This window comes from Vulpes lagopus, chromosome 2 (genome assembly GCF_018345385.1).
Source record: "Vulpes lagopus strain Blue_001 chromosome 2, ASM1834538v1, whole genome shotgun sequence".
NCBI classification, from domain to species: Eukaryota; Metazoa; Chordata; class Mammalia; order Carnivora; family Canidae; genus Vulpes; species Vulpes lagopus.
In genome coordinates, this window is record NC_054825.1 from 143,882,046 (window position 1) to 143,899,905 (window position 17,860).

The 17,860-nt window shown below is 40.6% G+C and overlaps 1 protein-coding gene across 1 annotated transcript in view; it reads left to right on the forward strand.

Moving 5' to 3' along the window:
* LOC121482350 (transient receptor potential cation channel subfamily M member 3-like) overlaps positions 1–17,860 on the forward strand; it is a 67,913-nt gene that overhangs the window by 47,718 nt on the left and 2,335 nt on the right. The window lies entirely within an intron of this gene.

A 17,860-nucleotide genomic window follows, 5' to 3' on the forward strand; every position in this document is an offset into this window, starting at 1 on the left:
TATCTTCCTTTTTTTTTCTATAGTTGAGGAAACAGTGTTTCAGAGTAATTAAGCCCTTGTTCTAAATCCAGTTAGTGGCACAGCATGGCTGAAACCAGGCTGACGTGATTCCAAAACCCTTGCTCTTTTCATCCCACATAAGGAAGCATTATTTCATTCAAAAAGGCACTCCCCTAAAATCTTGTTAAACCCAAATTGGAGAGTCTGGGCATCATTACTTTATTCAACAACTATTTGAACACAAATTCCATGTCACACATGGGCTGAACATTGGTTCAATTGAAACTCACCAGCTGCAGAACTTTGGGCAGAAGACAGTGGTTAGTGGCAAGATGGTGGAGGAATTCACAGGAGCAACCATGAGGAAGAAATAGGGCAGAGTGATGGTCCAGGGTGTGGTGGGTGAAGATAAACAGAGAAGCTCCTGATCATGTACCCATGGCTACAGTCTTTCTTCATGTGACTTGTGGACTTCCCTTTGTCATCCTATGCCTGAGAATATATGAAGGAGGCTGGGAAGGCAAAGGGACGTTCAATTGTCATCACTGGCATCTTTTTTGATCATTGAATCATCTTCAAATGCATTGGGGTAACCATGACATGAAAATTTCATCATTGAGCCCATAACTGTTCCATGAGATCAATAACAGTGCCGAGTTAAGGATCATAGCAGAACTTCATCCAGGGAGACCTGGAAGTATGAATTTATACTCCCACAGACTGACAGCCCTAGGTTCAAACCACATGACTTGAAAAGGATGTTTAACTTCCTCTGGGCAGGTTGTATGTGTATCAGGGACATTTCATTGCTTTCGGTGGATGCTCTCACCTGTTCCCCCCAATCATTCAGACTTTTTACTACCTGTAGACTGAACCAATCAAGTAAAAGACTATCCAAAATACAAATACAAATACATGATCAGTTAACTTTGGGACTCTGATGCCCTGCCATTTTTTAGATGCTCTCAGTGGAACATGTTATTTGAAGTTTTCTCTGCCTTTTAAAGAATTTTCCCCCTGAAAGAATAGGTTGTGTGAAGAAGACAATGCAGTGTAAACATCTGCCCTCTCTTCATCTTTTGAAATGGTCTGATGCAAGTTGGCTGTTACCAAAATGTTTGTCATGCTTGGCACTAAAAAGTCACTTTGTCAAGCAAGACAATAATGGAGACAAAAGAATAATGTTGGGGGAGTAGAACTAATGTTAGTGAAACCTGTTTCTGGGTATCTTCCTATCTTGTCTATCTGAGTCATTTTCCTTTTCAAGTTAGGAGTGCTTTCCTAAAAGAGAAATGCCTTAGAAATGCATTATGTATTAGAATGACTTATTTGGGGACAGGGACAGTACTTGTAAACAAATGAGTTAACCTGGGGAGCTGTCCACCGTTCTGATAAGATTTCTTAGGTTCTCTTACATTCAAGGAAGAATGCTAAAATCTCTTTTCAGATTAGAAAGACTGAGGTTCCAAACATTTGGCCTTTTGGTCTCAATGTCAGCAAAATCTGCTGGTTTTGGTCAGATCTGATATATTACTCTCATGATAACATAGACCTTCTTAATGCAACCCAACCTCTTCCTACTTTCACTGCTAAAAGCAAAGTCTTTCCATATCTTTTCATCTGTTGTTTTTCTATTTTCTCCTTCTTCCATAATGTATGCGGACCTTATGTTCCTCCCATTCCAAGCTACTTGCAATTTCCCATCAATGATATAATGACATACTTTGTCAGATGTGTTTTCCTCCTGTTTTGACATTTGCTGAAATTCCAACCTCTTTCAACTCTATTTATTGACAGAAACCTACATTCTGAGCCTCAGCTTGAAAATCTTCTCTCCTGTGAAATCTTATCATGATACACACACACACACACACACACACACACACACACACACACACAGTGATTCTTGTAGGCTCAATTATTCACCACGTAACTCGTATTGCCACTGCGCCCTGTGTAAGCCTCTGTCGCAGCGCTGCCCCTTTGGGCAGACTGGTTATCTGTCCACCTGCCTGCCCCTCCGTCACCTGTAGATTGTGAGCTCCTTGTGAGCAGATCCTGAGTTTTACTTATTTTTGTCATCCGGCAAACGTAGCACAGTGCCTGGTACATGCAGGTAGGTGCTCAATAAATATTAATTGTAAACATCGATACATGTTTTTCTGGCCTTATTTTTAACTCTGGTATCCAGTCTGACATAAAAATTTAATAGAGGAGCTTAGATGTTAAAAGCTACAAAGGAAGGACACATAATAAAGCAATAACACATAGACTTAGGGAAGATAAATGAATAGGAACGAGTACAGGCAAAGACCATCACGAATACTTCCGACTGTCATGGGCGTGAAAACATTTATTCTGGAAATTTGACTGTGCTCCTGTGGCATCGTGATTCTTGTTAAATCATTTCCACCTTATGAACTTAGAGGGTCTAGGGATGTGTATTTTTTTGCAGCAGTCAATGTCATCGTGGCTTCGTTATTTCCATTTACACAGAAAAAGAAATAAGTATTGATTTTCCCCCACTTATTTAAAGTGATAATTGCCCATGGATGTTTTTCAGTCTAGATTAGGATCAACCATTCAGTAGAAGTGCATAGCTAACTTTAGAAAGTTAGGCAAACATAAAATAAATGGCAGGACGTGTGCTTTCTGCATATTTTCTGCTATAATCAACAATTTTACAGTGTGATATATTTAAAGAGGATAAGGTATCTCATTCTCTAGGGGTCTAATAGAAAAGTGGGCTGAGATTTTAATTTGCCTGTTAGGCCAGGGAATTTGTCATAGGACACTTTGCACCCCCTCCTAGAATTTAAAATAATATGCCTATCCCTTCAAATACTATTTGGATCCTTTCAAATACTATTTGAAACTGATCGCTATGAGAGTGAAGTGTATTTCATATAGGCTTGAAAAGTGACCAGAAATAGTGCCCCCAAGGCATCAGTAATAAAATTGTCATAGATTTTAACAGAATACAAATCTTTTAACCTTGAACCTTCAGCTAAAGATACTAACCCCTAAGCAGAAAAAAAAGAAAAGAAAAAAGAGGGAAATAGAGATGTTATGCCCTGATAACAGCCAAATAGGCAAACGGTTGATTTTTTTTTCTTTTTTGGGCATCTGGAGCTGAAACAAACAAGCAGCTCTTCCCCTCACTGAACAGGCTGTCCCTGTTCCATGAGGAGGCCAGATTCTAAAAGCTGCATGGAGTTCCACAGGCCACAGCCCCATAGGCAAACACTGAAGTCTTAAATCTCAAGAAGAGGAGGAATCAACAGTTCTTGTTGGCTAATGAGCCTTGGCGTCTTGGCGTCCACATAGGGTTCTGTGGGCAATTCCTGCTGGAGCAAGGGAGGAGGAAAAAATAAAAACAACAGGTGCGCCTTTGCTAAAACAGGAGAATGAGGACTGGAGAGTCAGCTTTTCTGGTCATCAAACAAATCTGAGCTGAACCTTTCCTCATTAACAGCATTGCTTCCACCCAGAGGGAGAACGCAGGAAGTGAGAACCGACACGGGTGCACATCAGAATTTATTAGGAAATCATGGGGGAGATTCTGAAAGAGACAATTAAGCATAGTGTGCCCACATCAGGAGTTTGGGGAGAGGTAGAAATTTCTCACCCTTTCTGTTCCTAGATTTGGTTTGCATGGCATGCATGGAACAGGATTTATTTTGTTCTGTGGACTTGTTTCCATTATTCAAGTAATAAGGACTGTCGTAGTGGATATGAATTATGGCTCATAAACTTAAGTATGTAAGAAATGTTACATAATAAAAAAATTTCCTTGGGGCGCCTGGGTGGCTCAGTGGTTGAGCATCTGCCTTTGGCTCTGGTCATGATCCTGGAGTCCTGGGAGCGAGTCCCACATCAGGCTCCCTGCATGGAGCCTGCTTCTCCCTCTGCCTGTGTCTCTGCCTCTCTCTCTGTCTCTCGTGAATAAATAAATAAAATCTTTAAAAATAAAACAAATAGATCCAATTCCAAGCCCCCGTTCCATCTAGTTTTGGGAAATTCAGTCTCAGTCTTTATTAGGTCTCTCTTCCCTCCCTCTGTTCCCCTTCTCATCCCTCCCCTTCTCCCTGCTCCATTCCTGTCTTCTCCTTCTCTCCCTTCCTGCCTGTTCTCGCTCTCTCTCAACCTTGTAGCATCCCTGGGAAATTAGGAAGGGGCCTCTTCCCCTCAGCCAAGGTTGCCATTGCTGCCATAACTGCCCAAGCCTGCACATTCCCTCCCAGCCCAGGCAGAAGGCTCTGGAACTCCAATGCTGAGCAGAGCCCCAGGGTGCACTTCAGGGCAGTCCCTCTCAGGCCAGATGTCCATGCTCATCCCACTCTCCTGGAGTTTTCATTTGGGTGGAAGGAAACAGGAAAAAAATAAGTAAAATATGTAGTGTACTGCATAGTGATAAATGTTAGGGAGAGAAGTAAGGCAGAGAAGCCAAAAAGGCAGGGAGGGGGGCAGTGTGCAGTGCAAGGAAGGCGCTATAATTTTAAACAGAGTGGTGGAGAAGGCCTCATTGAAAGGAAGCATTTGAGTGATGAAACAAGTTAGGGAACACCTTGGGGAAGACTTTCTGGCACAGCCGTGAAAAGGCACTGAGGCAGGAATGTGGGTGACATGACTGGAGAACATCAGGAGGCCTGTGTGGCCATGTGGAAGGAACAGGGAGGAGAGTTGCAAGAAAGGAGTCCAGGGAAGGATCAAGGGCCAGATCCAGTGAGGAGGGTAAGAACTTCGACTTCTGCATTCACCCTGGATGAAATAGTAGCTTGCAGTTTTGAGCAAAGGAGTGTTTCTTGTATGTTTCAACAGAATCACCTTACCTCCTGCGTTGAGTTGCCCACACAAGGAGCAGGTGTGAAAGCAGAAATACCAGTCAAGAGACCATGGCAATAATCCAGGCAAAACCTGGTGGTGCTTTGACAAGGGGTGGTAGCAGTTGGGGAGGTGAGAAGTCTATCATATAGGCTATAATTTGAAGGCAGAGCAGGCAAGATTTACCTTTAAATTAGACACAAGTTGTGAAAGGGAAAAGGTGAGGCCAGGATGACTCCAATTTTGGGGGTGCTGCCCAGCTAGAAAACTGTATTGCCATTTATTTGGATGAGGAAGAACCTTGGGATGGGAGTGGCAGATAGGAGACAGTATCAGGAGCTGACTCTGGGCATGGCCAATCCGAGGTATCTCAAAGTGCATGTAGCAATGTCAAGAGGAGTACAATTGTGCCAGACTAAAGTTCAGTGGAGATATTCAGTCTGGAGATGTAACTATGGAAATTGTCTGTGGGTAACCAGTGTATGAAACCATGGGAGTGGGTGAGGTCATTGAGGGAGTGTGTGAGAGAGGAGAAAAGGGGACAGCAAAGGACCAAGAATGATTCTTAAGACAGTTCTTCTACCAGAGGTCAGGGAGATGAGAAAGGATCAGCAAACACGAAGAAGGAACAGCTAGCGAGCTAAGGAGAGAGAGCTATCTGGAAGCCAAATGAAGAACATATTTTCCAAGAGGAAGGAATGGCCAACTGCATCAAATGCTGTTGACAGGTCCAGTAAGAAGAAACCTAGGGGGATGCCTGGGTGGCTCAGCAGTTGAGTGACTCCCTTTGGTCCAGGGCATGATCCTGGGGTCCCAGAATCGAGTCCCACATTGGGCTTTCTGCATGGAGCCTGCTTCTCTCTCTGCCTCTCTCTCTCTCTCTGTGTCTCTCATGAATAAATAAATAAAATGTTTTTTAAAAAAAGAAGGAGAAGAAGAAGAAACCTAGGAACTGACCAACAGGGATATTGTGAGTCCCTTCTCCCTGTGTCATCTGCTCCTACTCCTCCCCATCAGAGACACTTGCCTTCACCACCTTCTCTTCAAGACACTAGTGAGCTTAGGTTTTTAACAAAAGCTGTTCAGTGAGTTCATCCTCAGGCCAGCAACACAAATTTTTCCAGAGAAACGACAGCTCAGTGGGTCTTTTTGGAGAAAAAAAACAAATGGAAAACAAATATGAATTAATTAGTAACTCAAAAATGATACTGCTGCACAGAAAAGATATTACTTACTTCTAGGCAAAGTACCGAGTAGAGAATACATTAAATATAGGTAAATAATATTCAGTGGTACAGTGAAACCCTGCTGAAATAGGATGAAGTGGGAAGCCATGCATTTTGAAATAGTTGGTTCTTGGGGCTGAATTGCAAGAAAAGCATGTATCTTCCAGTAAGGACAATGGTTTGTTTTTTTTTTTTTTCTTAAGATTGTATTTCTTTATTCATGAGAGACAGAGAGAGAGAGAGAGAGGCAGAGACACAGGCAGAGGGAGAAGCAGGCTCTATGTGGGAAGCCTGACCTGGGACTCGATCCTGGGCCTCCAGGATCACACCCTGGGCTGCAGGCGGCACTAAATTGCTGTGCCGCCGGGGCTGCCCGACAATGTTTTATCAACCATGTACAACTAAACTGATGTCACTGCTTGGCTTACACAATCAGCTTTCCAGCTTGGTTAGTTTCTCATTGATCTGAGACATACTCAGGCTTGGCAAACTAGCAGATGTTGCCTCATGGGAATCATTTTTATCACATTGGTTAGACCCAAAGGTTGGCAAACTACAGGCCATGGGTCAAATCCAGCATGCCATCTGTCTTTGTAAATAAAGCTTTATTGGAACATGGCTATGTCCATGCTCATTCTTTGGTGCACTGTCTATGGCTGCCTTCATGCCATGGGGGCAGAGGGGAGGACTTACAACAGAGGCTGTCTGGCCTGTAGAGTGGAAAATACTTACTATCTGACCTTTTGCAGAAAAAGTTTGCTGACTCCTGGTTTAGACTTTAGAATAGACTACTGAAAATCTAACATGAGTGTCTCAGTCCTACTCCATGGGCTCTTATCTTAAGTTACTACAAGGGACACACCTTAGATTTCACTTCTTTTCATAGTTGGAAGTCTCCTTTACTTATAACTTAATGCTGGGGCAATGGTTCTCATAGTGTAGTCTGTGGACCAGCAGCAAATAGCATTACTTGGGAACCTGTTAGAAACGCACATTTTCAAGTCTCATTTTAGATCTACTTATTAAGAAGCTCAGGGTGGGGGGACGGGAGCTGAGGGTGTGCTTTAACTGCTCCCTAGGTGATTCTGATGCATGCTATGCTAAAAAGCCAGGCGCTAGAGCAGAAACTGATCAAGGAGAGCTAAGAACTTGAAATGGGCATTTCTACACACCTCCTCCTGGTGATAATTTTCAAGGCACAAACTAGTTCTTTGTACATTAGAATTAGTCCTTAGAGTGCCATTTTCTTGTATATAACATTAGGGTAGTGCCCTTTCTAGAATGATGGTATTAACACTTATTACTGCAAACGACTCTTGGTGGCAGAGTAGGAATAAGCCGAGTGGATCTTTCACACAAACATGACAGAGTAGGATAATGAGTGAGTGATTAAGGACCCAAAGACCATTGGATGCCCCTGGGCCATGACTGTCTGCTGACTCTTCATCATGGCATCCCAATGTGTTTAAGTGATAGAATGTAATGAGGCATTTATTTATAAGAGAGAAAAGTAGACGGGATTTATTTTCAGCACCATCAAGGATATGCTAGAATGAGAAAAACTTTAAATCGATATTTTCCCCCTACGGGATTTATGCAGGTGCTGCTGGATTGTAGATGCTATTTTCTTTTGCTTAATGATCTAATCCTTCCCTGGAGTTTCATCCCTCTGAGAACCTAACAGGAAGGAATATCTCTAATAATGAATAGCTGTGTTTTAGATGGAACTGGAAACCTGATCACAGAGAATCAGAGAGGGGCAACAGTGGGTCTTGGCCTTATTAAGCAAGGAGGAGATGCAATAAAGGAACAGCAAGCAAACTCAGGCCCCTTTCTAAATATTGAGGCTGGTGTCCATGTTTAAAATCTTCCAGAAATAAGTTTGAGACGCTAAGACATGAGAAAGGTAGAGTGATCATATGTACTGGTTTGTCCAAGACCAGATAGTTCTGGCTTATACCTGTCAACCCTGAAAAACCTTGATGACCCCTTCACTTGGAAAAGCATCCTAGTGTTTGTATGATAAATAGCATGGTCACTCCAAGTGGGAGACAACCCAGTGGAGTCCAGTAGAGTACAGTGTGCAGACTCTGCTTTTCCTAGCAGGCCCCTGTTTTAAACCCAATTCAGATATGCAATTAACTCTCTATGCCTCAGTTTACTTAACCATAAAATGGGGATAATGATATCTCTATCATAGGGTTGTTGAACAGACTGAGTAAACAAGTACGATCCGCCTGACTGCTGCCCAGTACCTCGTAGGTGCTCAACAACTGCTGTTTCCCATAAGAGAAAAAGAAACTGCCTTCAGCCAGTTGGCTGAGTGGGCTTCACTACATGAGATCACTTGGAGCAATCCAGAAATTCATAAGTGACCTTGTTTGGGCTGCATTTGTCACTAGGGTTTTTAACAGATTGTCACTGTTGTTTCCTTTTTCCTTTTGAGGAGCTGTAAAAAACATAAATACAAAACTGTCTTTCAGAGAAGGCCATATTTGTACTTGGGAAATAATTTCACATTCACAAGTTTGAACCAGAGGCTTGAGTTTGTTAGATGCTCTGCTGCAAAGTGAATGCCAGAAAGTGAAATACGAGTATTATAATTCATGTTTTGGAGCTCAAGAAAGCCCAGTAAATTATACTTCACCCTTGATGGGACGAGACTGGAAGTGACAGAGAGTGTTGGGCCCCAGAGTCAGGCAGATGGAGATCAAAATATCATTTTTATTAATGGTGAAGTTGTTGGAAATAAAGACTTAGTGTGAGGGCCAAATGGGTTGGCCTACTCACTCCAGCCTCCAGACAGCCAACCAGAGAAGAAATTTGTATCTACAAAAGACATCTTTACTAACAGCCACTGACTGGCACTGATCCAAAGAAAGAAAGAAGCTAAGTTCTCTTCAGTGGAAGTCTTTGAGTAGATTTACTCTATCTAACCAAGAAATATGGACAGACATTAGCGATCACTGATCACATTGCTCAGTTTTATATGTGGCGAAGAGTAAGGGAAGGGCAAGAGGCTAGATGTGCTCTACTAACAGACCTCCATCCACACAGAAACTTGAAACAGGGGAAAGAAGGCTCCTCGTGATGTTGTCATTCATTTCTAACTGAGCCTTTAGTCACAGTAAAGATTTGATTAGACTTGACACACTGTCTTTTAGAAAAGATGCCAGATAATCAAATAAAAATGTATCATTTCTCCCAATTACTGGTCAGAAATTGGACTAAATACTATTACTAGATCCCAAATAGTCAGAACATTTGTCTCATATATGATAGGGCAGTCAGTTATTTTAAAAACCCTGGTGGTGAATGAAGGTCACTCCTAGCCCACAGCACCTTAGCTGCTGAATCATATCAAACATGTCGGAGGGAATTAGGCTTCCATTTCAGTCATGCAGTTCTCTACCCATTTCATCTGGAGGAAATAATAGCTTTCATGGCTATTGTTCCAGCAAAGGGAAGAATGTAAACCTTTGTTTACATCTTTGCCCGTCGATGGCCAGGACATGTTGTCACTCCAGCTGGGTCCAATTCTGAGAAACAATGAGGCCTCAATTTAAAAGTACAAGACAGCTGAACCGAAATTGGCTCTTTGAGTCACTAAGAATCTGGACTCATCCAGACCTAATCCAAATGGACAAGTGAAATATGAGCACCAACCTGGGTGACTCAGCATCTTCTTCTCTAGGTCTCTGATTACTGCTGAGACCCATTGGTGAAGGCCTATGAAAGGCCAGCATGGAGCCACTTTTAAGCCATTTATGGCTATCATCTCTACTGTCAGCAGGACACATCACTAATATTGAGAGATGGCACTCAGTCCCTTAATGACCACCAATTTATTCCCGTCCCTGCCCAAGGTCTAGACCCCAGACTCTATACATTTTAATTTTTGTTTTACTTCACAAGTATTTAAACTACCTTCTATGTTTGAGGCACTTTGGAAACCAGGATATTGCCTAAGGGAGGAAGAGGGGTTCTATTCCAAGAATTTTAAAATTTAGTGGATGAAACTTTCATGAAAGCAAGACAGAATAAAATACCTGCCAAAAATTATGTAAAAGAAAAACAAATCCACAATGGACTGCAAAGGAATAAATGATTAATACTACCTAAGGGAGCTAGGAAGTGCCTCAGGAAGTAGTAATGTTTGAACTGGAATTTGGAGATTGAGTTGGGGTCTCTGAGGGGCCACAATATTAGCATCTGTCTTCCTCATCCAAACTCTGAACAATTGGAGAAATTAAAAAAAAAAAGTACTCAATGGGACTCAAAATATCACTTTTTTTGTTGGGCAAGTTAGCAGGTATGGCTTTAAGTCTCTTGGTCAAATGGGCTTGATGGCTCCCCCAAAGAAGGCAGCATTCCACAAGGAGCCTTCACCCCACCCCCACCCCCACCCCCACCACACATGGCTTTAGGCTCAGGGCCCCTGGAGAAGCTGAGAGACCTCATTCTTCCTCATGAAACCTGGAGTGGGGAGAGATACTCCCTTCTGAAAATTAGGATGGCTAAGAATCCTAGATGGTGGATCACAATAGTCTGATGAGACCAGAGTTAGGGTGAACAGCGGGTTCTTGCGGGAGACAAAGCTGCAGATGAAGGCTGGGGCCAGAACATGGGGAACCCTGCCTGTCACATGAAAGGTGTGGGCTTTTGTCTCTAAGCAACAGGAACCCACTAAAGAAGGCTACAGAAAAGACTGTATTTATGATGATAACTAGCTGGTGATGACTATCGTGGAGGCTGGGAAATTAGTCAGGAAGTACTTCTAGTAGTCCACAGGAATGAGCCTACCAATGAGCATAGAAACTGGGCATTTAGAATAACTTAATGAGGATTTGAATCAGATCTCAGTGCCCTGGAGCTCAGGCCAGTTGATTGAGGGAAATTGCTTGTGTCACAAAACATCTAAAACTTTCTGGGGAAATTAATTACATTATCATTTAACCTATAAGAAATAAGGAGATAACCTGATGGTAATTCAGTGTCCTCCCTTTCCTGCCTGCCTTCTATGCCTCAAGTTTTAGTGAGCAACTACTACATGTACAGCACTGTATGGCATGCAGGGAATATGAAGACAAACCTACCTAAATAGAGAAAAGAGGTGCTCAAAACATGTAATCAATGAGACAAAACTTCAAGAGAGAGGAAAGGTACTATGAGAATGGTTTTATTTATAACAAAGTAATTGATGGACACATTTATAAAGACATATTCATTGACTTGGGCTTTTAGAAAAAGCAAATGCTATGAGGAATCACAAGTGAGGATGGTTACTTCTGCCTGGTGGGGTAAGAGGGGAAGGGGCTCAGGAAGATTTGTCATTGAGCCTGGGAATTGCAGATGAGTGTGAGTTCCTCACACAGAGTCAGAAAGACCATTCCTTAAAGAGAGAAAGACCTTTTCACATTTTCACATTTGGGGCAGGAAGAAGTAATTGCAGGCTGTCTCAACTATACAAAGAGGTTTTTGGAGGAAGGGCAAATTAACATACATGCTGCCATTTTGCCATTACCTGCAACCTTTCTCTTTCCTACCATCTACCTCTCCCCCCTCTATCCTCCCTCCACTGTGGGCTAGATCTTTCCATGTTTTGTTCAATCCACAATTCCCTGGGCTGCTCTGCTGCCTGCTAATTCCATCAAGAAGCCAAAGGAACTTGTTTGGGCTGTGGACCTAGATCCTGGCACATTTATAGGGGAGGATAGACAAAGTATTATAAAGTAAAATGAGTTAGGACCACTCTGATTACCTTCTATTTGAGAAGGCAAGGGGTGCTTTTTGATGTGGTTTTTGAACAGACGAGAAACCAAGAAGCCTGTAGCTTTGTTTGGGCGAGTTTTCTTGTAGACTTAGATCAATTACATTAAAACATTCAGCCGGCAAACAATGCCCCTCAAAGAAAATGCTGGCTCTTTCCTTTTATGAAAGTAATACTTGCACCACAGCCCATGGGATTGGCTATTCCCTTTCTATTGAAATGATTCACATAGAATGTTCCTTGAATGTCTTGGTAATAGGCAAACACTAATAGCAGGATATTTCAATCAGAACTGGCTGGCCATAAGGGAATAACTGTTTCTCATTGACTAAGTCAAAAGCCAAGTTACTTTATTAGCATATAATATACTTGGAGTCAGTTTATGGGTTTTGTTATTTGGCATTTGCATCTTTGTCCAACCCACAGAACTCAAAAAGCCCTTCCAAGCTGGTTGAAGTACTAAGGAGAGGCTCATGGTAGAAGGCATTTGGGGAGTGATAGAAAAAGTCACCTAGTAACTTCCCTTCCCTTCACCTACCCCAAAAAAGAAAGTTTTAGCCTTTTGGATACAAGGAAAAAAAATTGTCTTCCTAAGCATATTATTGGGCTGTATGAGACAACATTCAAACTTTGGAAAAATATGTTTCAAATTATTTGTCAGAGCCTCTTTTGGTTTAAACATATGAAATGCATTTATTTTTCTTTCATCCTCATGAATATTTATGTGTATTTAAAGTAGAAATCTTTTATAAGCTTAATAAATATAAATAAGCATCTTTATATTTGTTTTTGTTTAACCATATGGTTCTTAAGTGCCAGACTCCTCTTTTCTAAGTGTTTTAAAAATAATGACTAATTGTAAATAATCTCTCTCTCTCTCTCTCAATCTCTGTCTCTCTCTCCTGCACACACACACACACACACACACACACATACACAGGCCTCTCCCTCCCTCTCAGGCCACATGATCTCTTCTCTGTGGTACCCTCTGCCCCTTCCTTTCTTCCTGCATCCAGTCTTCTTTACTTTTTTAATCACCCTTCATGATCCCACCAGAGCCATGGCTCATAGAGGCTTCACTCCCCACCAATCCACTCTCCAGTTACTCACTTCAGGCTTGAGGGTTTCCACTCCAATTCCAGGAAGCCCGATGTGGCCCACTGCAAGTCTGGAATCCACCTCTAGTCCAGTAAGCTTTGAAAGAAGCCAAGTAAGGCCAACCTTCTGTGGACAGGTCAATTCTCCAATAGGGAAGCGTAACATGGAGGACATGACAGGTGTTTCCAGGACACATACTACAGTCACCTCTTTGGATGGCCTACAGGTACCTCATTTAATCCACTTATCCACCCTCGCAGTCTGTCCTTTGCCTTCTGATTGCCAGATAGAAAATCAAAACAAGACAATCTCCAAATTGAAAGCCAGTCGGTGGGAGCTAGTACAGCGTTCCTATGAAAACACTGGTAGCATTGATAATGCACAAAATAGATTAGCTCAACAGTATTGAAAACAAGCTGGACAAAAAGAGATTTTCCATATTAGTTTGATAGATTTTACATTCTCTGTCCCCAGGAAAGGAAATGCTATATCATCAACTTTAAATCACTTATCACTAAGAAAGGCATTCATATTATTTCAAACTCTGTATCTTTAATGTCTTACAACCATCTATCTCTAGCCAAATTTGCTGAGATTTTAAATAGCAAGATAAAATACACATGTGTGTTGATTCTGGCATATTGGCATTAGCTATAAATGGGAAGGACTGTATATGGAGGGGACCCATTAAGTTAAATATCAGTAAAGGAGTTGCCATAGGAATTGGTGATAACAGGAAAAGACATTTAAGAAATTCACATTATTTTCACCTAAAGCAGGGGGAAAGTCCTAAAGGGAATTGGAAATTTATACTTTGGGAAGTCCCAACCATAGGGAAAGACCCCAACCATCTTTCCAAGAACTTCCTTCCCACTTGAGAACCATAAGTATCCAGAAGTGAAGCATCTTGTTGCATGTGGCTTTATTTTCACTGCCTAATAGTTTGTCTGGTACTTTATACTCCAAATGCTTCCCTAAGCATCAATTTAGGTGCAGAATTATAGTGACAGACATTATAGTAATTTATAATGACACAAAGGAGTGGTCTGCAGTGGGTTTGGCATTCACCAATTGGTTATATCACTTGGATTCACTAAAAGATAATTGGGTTTATTACCCATTTCCAAGTAAGGCCATTCTATTGTCTTGAATAGATAGTATATTCTACCTCTAAAACATGAAGGTCATATCTAAAACATCTGCTTCCACAGAAAACTGAAAGATCATCTTTTCAGAAGAAGAAAAAATGTTTGCTCATGTCATAACCTTAGATATTTTTTTCTTATGTTGTTCCCTAGATATTTTCTTAGGCTCACTCTATTCTTTGATAGCTTGAAGATTTCCAATTGAGTTTCCTTTTGCAAAGTACAGCATACTAAAGTATTCTGTCTCTGGACAATAATATTCTATAGCTGTATCTGCATATTCATGTGCTATGAATCTTTCTAATTATAAGAAGCACCTTGAACTTAATAAACAAGAATAGTTTTGAGTGTCATCAGTTGCGCACCGTCATTACCAGATTTATGTACTTTCCATAAATCTATCCACAATTTCTCTGATCATAGAAGAGACGTACTAAATAGATAAGAGGGGGAATCCCTGGATGGCTCAATGGTTGAGCGCCTGCCTTCCATCCAGGGCATGATCCTGGAGTCCCAGGATTGATTCCCCCATCGGGCTTCCTGCATGGAGCCTGCTTCTCCCTCTGCCTGTGTCTCTGCATTTCTGTCTCTCTCTCTCTCTCTCTCTCTCTCTGTGTCTCTCATGAATAAATAAATAAAATCTTTTTAAAAAATAGGTAAGAATATCAAGAATGTCATTCTGAAACTATTGGTTGAAAGTTGTGTATTATGCAAACTTCAGCCATTACTTCTCAAGTGGGTAGCAAACTGGTGTCCATTAAAATGAGGCAAACAACTTACTACTTCTCTTCCCATCACTATAGTAATTGCTAATGCCTCCCCATGTCCGTGCAAGGTTCTGTTTGAAAAATGCAAAATCTTGGGTAGTTGTTGAGTTTTTATGGCCTTGTTATATAGTCCAAATGCAGGAAATAGTGACCAGTATTCCCTTGGTAGAGTCGACCATTGAACCAAAGACTGGGCTATTCAAGTGAGAAGCTGGATGAAGGGAACATGTTCAATGCTTTATAACTTTATGCAAATTTTAATTATGCAACTTTAAAGTCATGAAACATATACTGGTAAAGTCTTACCATATTCGTAACTTCAAAGCATATGAATTCTCCACACAAACTAGCAAATCATCAAGAATCACATAATCCCAGTGCTGCAAAGCCAATGTATTAACTGTGTTCATGTTGTTGCCACACAACTTTGGGGGCTTGACAGAAATGCCCACCCACCATTGACAGTCTCAGTCTTGAATGCATTCTTTAGGAAATCATCTCTCACAGAAAGTTTGAATTTCCTTTCTAAATGGCCTCTACTGTAATAATCACATGATCTGAGGCCTAGGTCATTATGGCCTACCTATATAATCAAGCCTCTATGCTCCATCTTCATGTAAATGTGAACCATTTCCCAACAGCAAATATATTACTCCTTAGGCTCATAGGCATTTTAGATCATATATAGTGATGTTGACATAAAACTAAAGTGTTAATTTACTTGGATCAAAATTATCATGTTATCCAGGCATTTTACTACAATAGACCGAATATTTTTACAAGTGCCTGAACTGATCATAGATTATGATCTTATGTCAGCAGAAATAAAGAGAGAAAGAAAGAGGAGAAGCCTTTTGGAATTTTAAGACATTCTTCTATTCCTGCCACCTCCCTTCCCCACAACACCCAACTCAGTTTTTACTTAAGCCAATTTTGACACTTTCTGCCTTTTGAGAGCCCAGGTTAAAGTACATAGCAGTCAGAACAAAAATGTGACAAGAGTCTAAGAGGTTATCTTCTGCAAAGAACAATTAATTGGGGTTCGACTTGCAATTTGAAAGCCCTATGTCAACCTGGAACCTTGTAGAATGTTGCTGTTAAATCCATTATCCCAGCCCACAGTTTTGAAGGCTATGCTTCCAGTTCCAACATTGCAAAAGCTCAAGAGTGTGGCAAACATCTTGCCTCTTCCTGCTTAAGCAACTCTACATTACTGTAAAATTAAATTCTAATGGAAATCTCTGAGAACTACTGAAAGCCATTGGTTATGGTAGAAAACGAAAAATTATAACTAAGGAATTAACCTATTTTTCCCCAAAAGCACAGGAAATATATTCACACACACCACAAAAGTCCCTGGAGGGCACTAGATAAAATGAAAAAAGTTTCCTGAATAATAGAGATATTTTTTTAAGACTGTAAATATGAACAACTATTTTTTTTTGTTGTGAATGGCTAGTAGGTTTAGCTGAACATGGTATAAATTTGCAATTATCTTCAAAAGGATTTACATTTATTTTGTTTGGGGCATGAAGAAAATACTATTGGGCCGTGTGAATCAAGCTAATATGTAGTAGAGTCCAGAAAGAAAAATGTTTTATGTCATTAATAGAAAATATACTGTTCTTGATATTTTAAAAAGCTTTTTCTTTACTAATGAAGTCATAGGCCACAGATTCTATTTTTATATTTGTGACTTTCTCTAGGGCATCTTTGATATCCTGTGTCCAAAACATAACTTAGAAACTAACGTGTGAACAGAAGAAATAAAGAAAAATAAGAGAGAAACCGAAGGGAAGAGTGATATCCTACAGATAGTATTTATTCTGGAAGTTTAGCCAGTCAGTGGACAGCAATAGTATGATATAGTTCCCTTGGGCATAGAGTTTCTTTTGAAAACCCATTCTAGAACTTCTTTCACAGGCCTCAGTGAGCTTCATAAAACAGCACAAACTGATGCTCTATGCAGCTATAACAATATGCTTAACTTAGGGTAAAATTTTGTAAAGGGTCCATTTGCAGGTTTTACATGAATCACTTTCAAAGATCCATAAAGTCTTGAAATGGAATATAAACATTTTTGTGACTATCCACATATGTGTTTATTTTTCTGGAGAAAAGGTCACTAGCTTTCATCAGATTTACAAATGTATTCAGAGATCCTTGTCTCCAAAAAATAGGCCATGAACCACTGCTTTCATTCATTACTATTTGATATCATTTCTTTGCTCAGAAACAAAGGCTGTGTGTGTGTGTGTATGTGTGTGTGTGTGTGTCTCCTGACAGAAAGACTTAATATTAACATATTGTGGCAGGTTTAGTTACATAGAGCATGAGATTTTTATTTTTTTTTTTGTTTTTTTTTGAGCATGAGATTTTTAGATATAGCCTCATGCTCTACCTCCCATAACTAAGAAATTCAAAAGTACTTTTTATTTTAGACTATAAGGGCTTTTATTATCTATGGAACAAATTTCCATGTATTATCACTGTAGGAAATGGGAGAGAATTTGGAAGCCAGATATATTCAGTATTTTTGAAAAGGGAGATGATATCTTGATAGTTCTTTCAATTTTTACCACTAGATCTTTTTTTTTTAATTTTTTATTTATTTATGATAGTCACACACAGAGAGAGAGAGAGAGAGACAGAGACAGAGACACAGGCTCCATGCACCGGGAACCCGACGTGGGATTCGATCCTGGGAATCCAGGATCGTGCCCTGGGCCAAAGGCAGGCGCCAAACCGCTGCGCCACCCAGGGATCCCCACCACTAGATCTTAATAATAATATAAATTAATGTAGTTGTTTTCATCCTTTAAGTGATAATGGCTTCATTCCAAATATAGGAAATTTGATAATCTAAAATGTCTCTGTGTTTCTAGGGGTTACAACAATTTGGTGCATTAATAAATACATTGATATGAAATGATTAGACAGTTTATTGCTCTCAACTCATCCTATGAAACTTGATCCTTTGCACCTCTGTATCCTTTCAAAGGGAAGAGAGGCTTCCAGCCATCTTGCTTA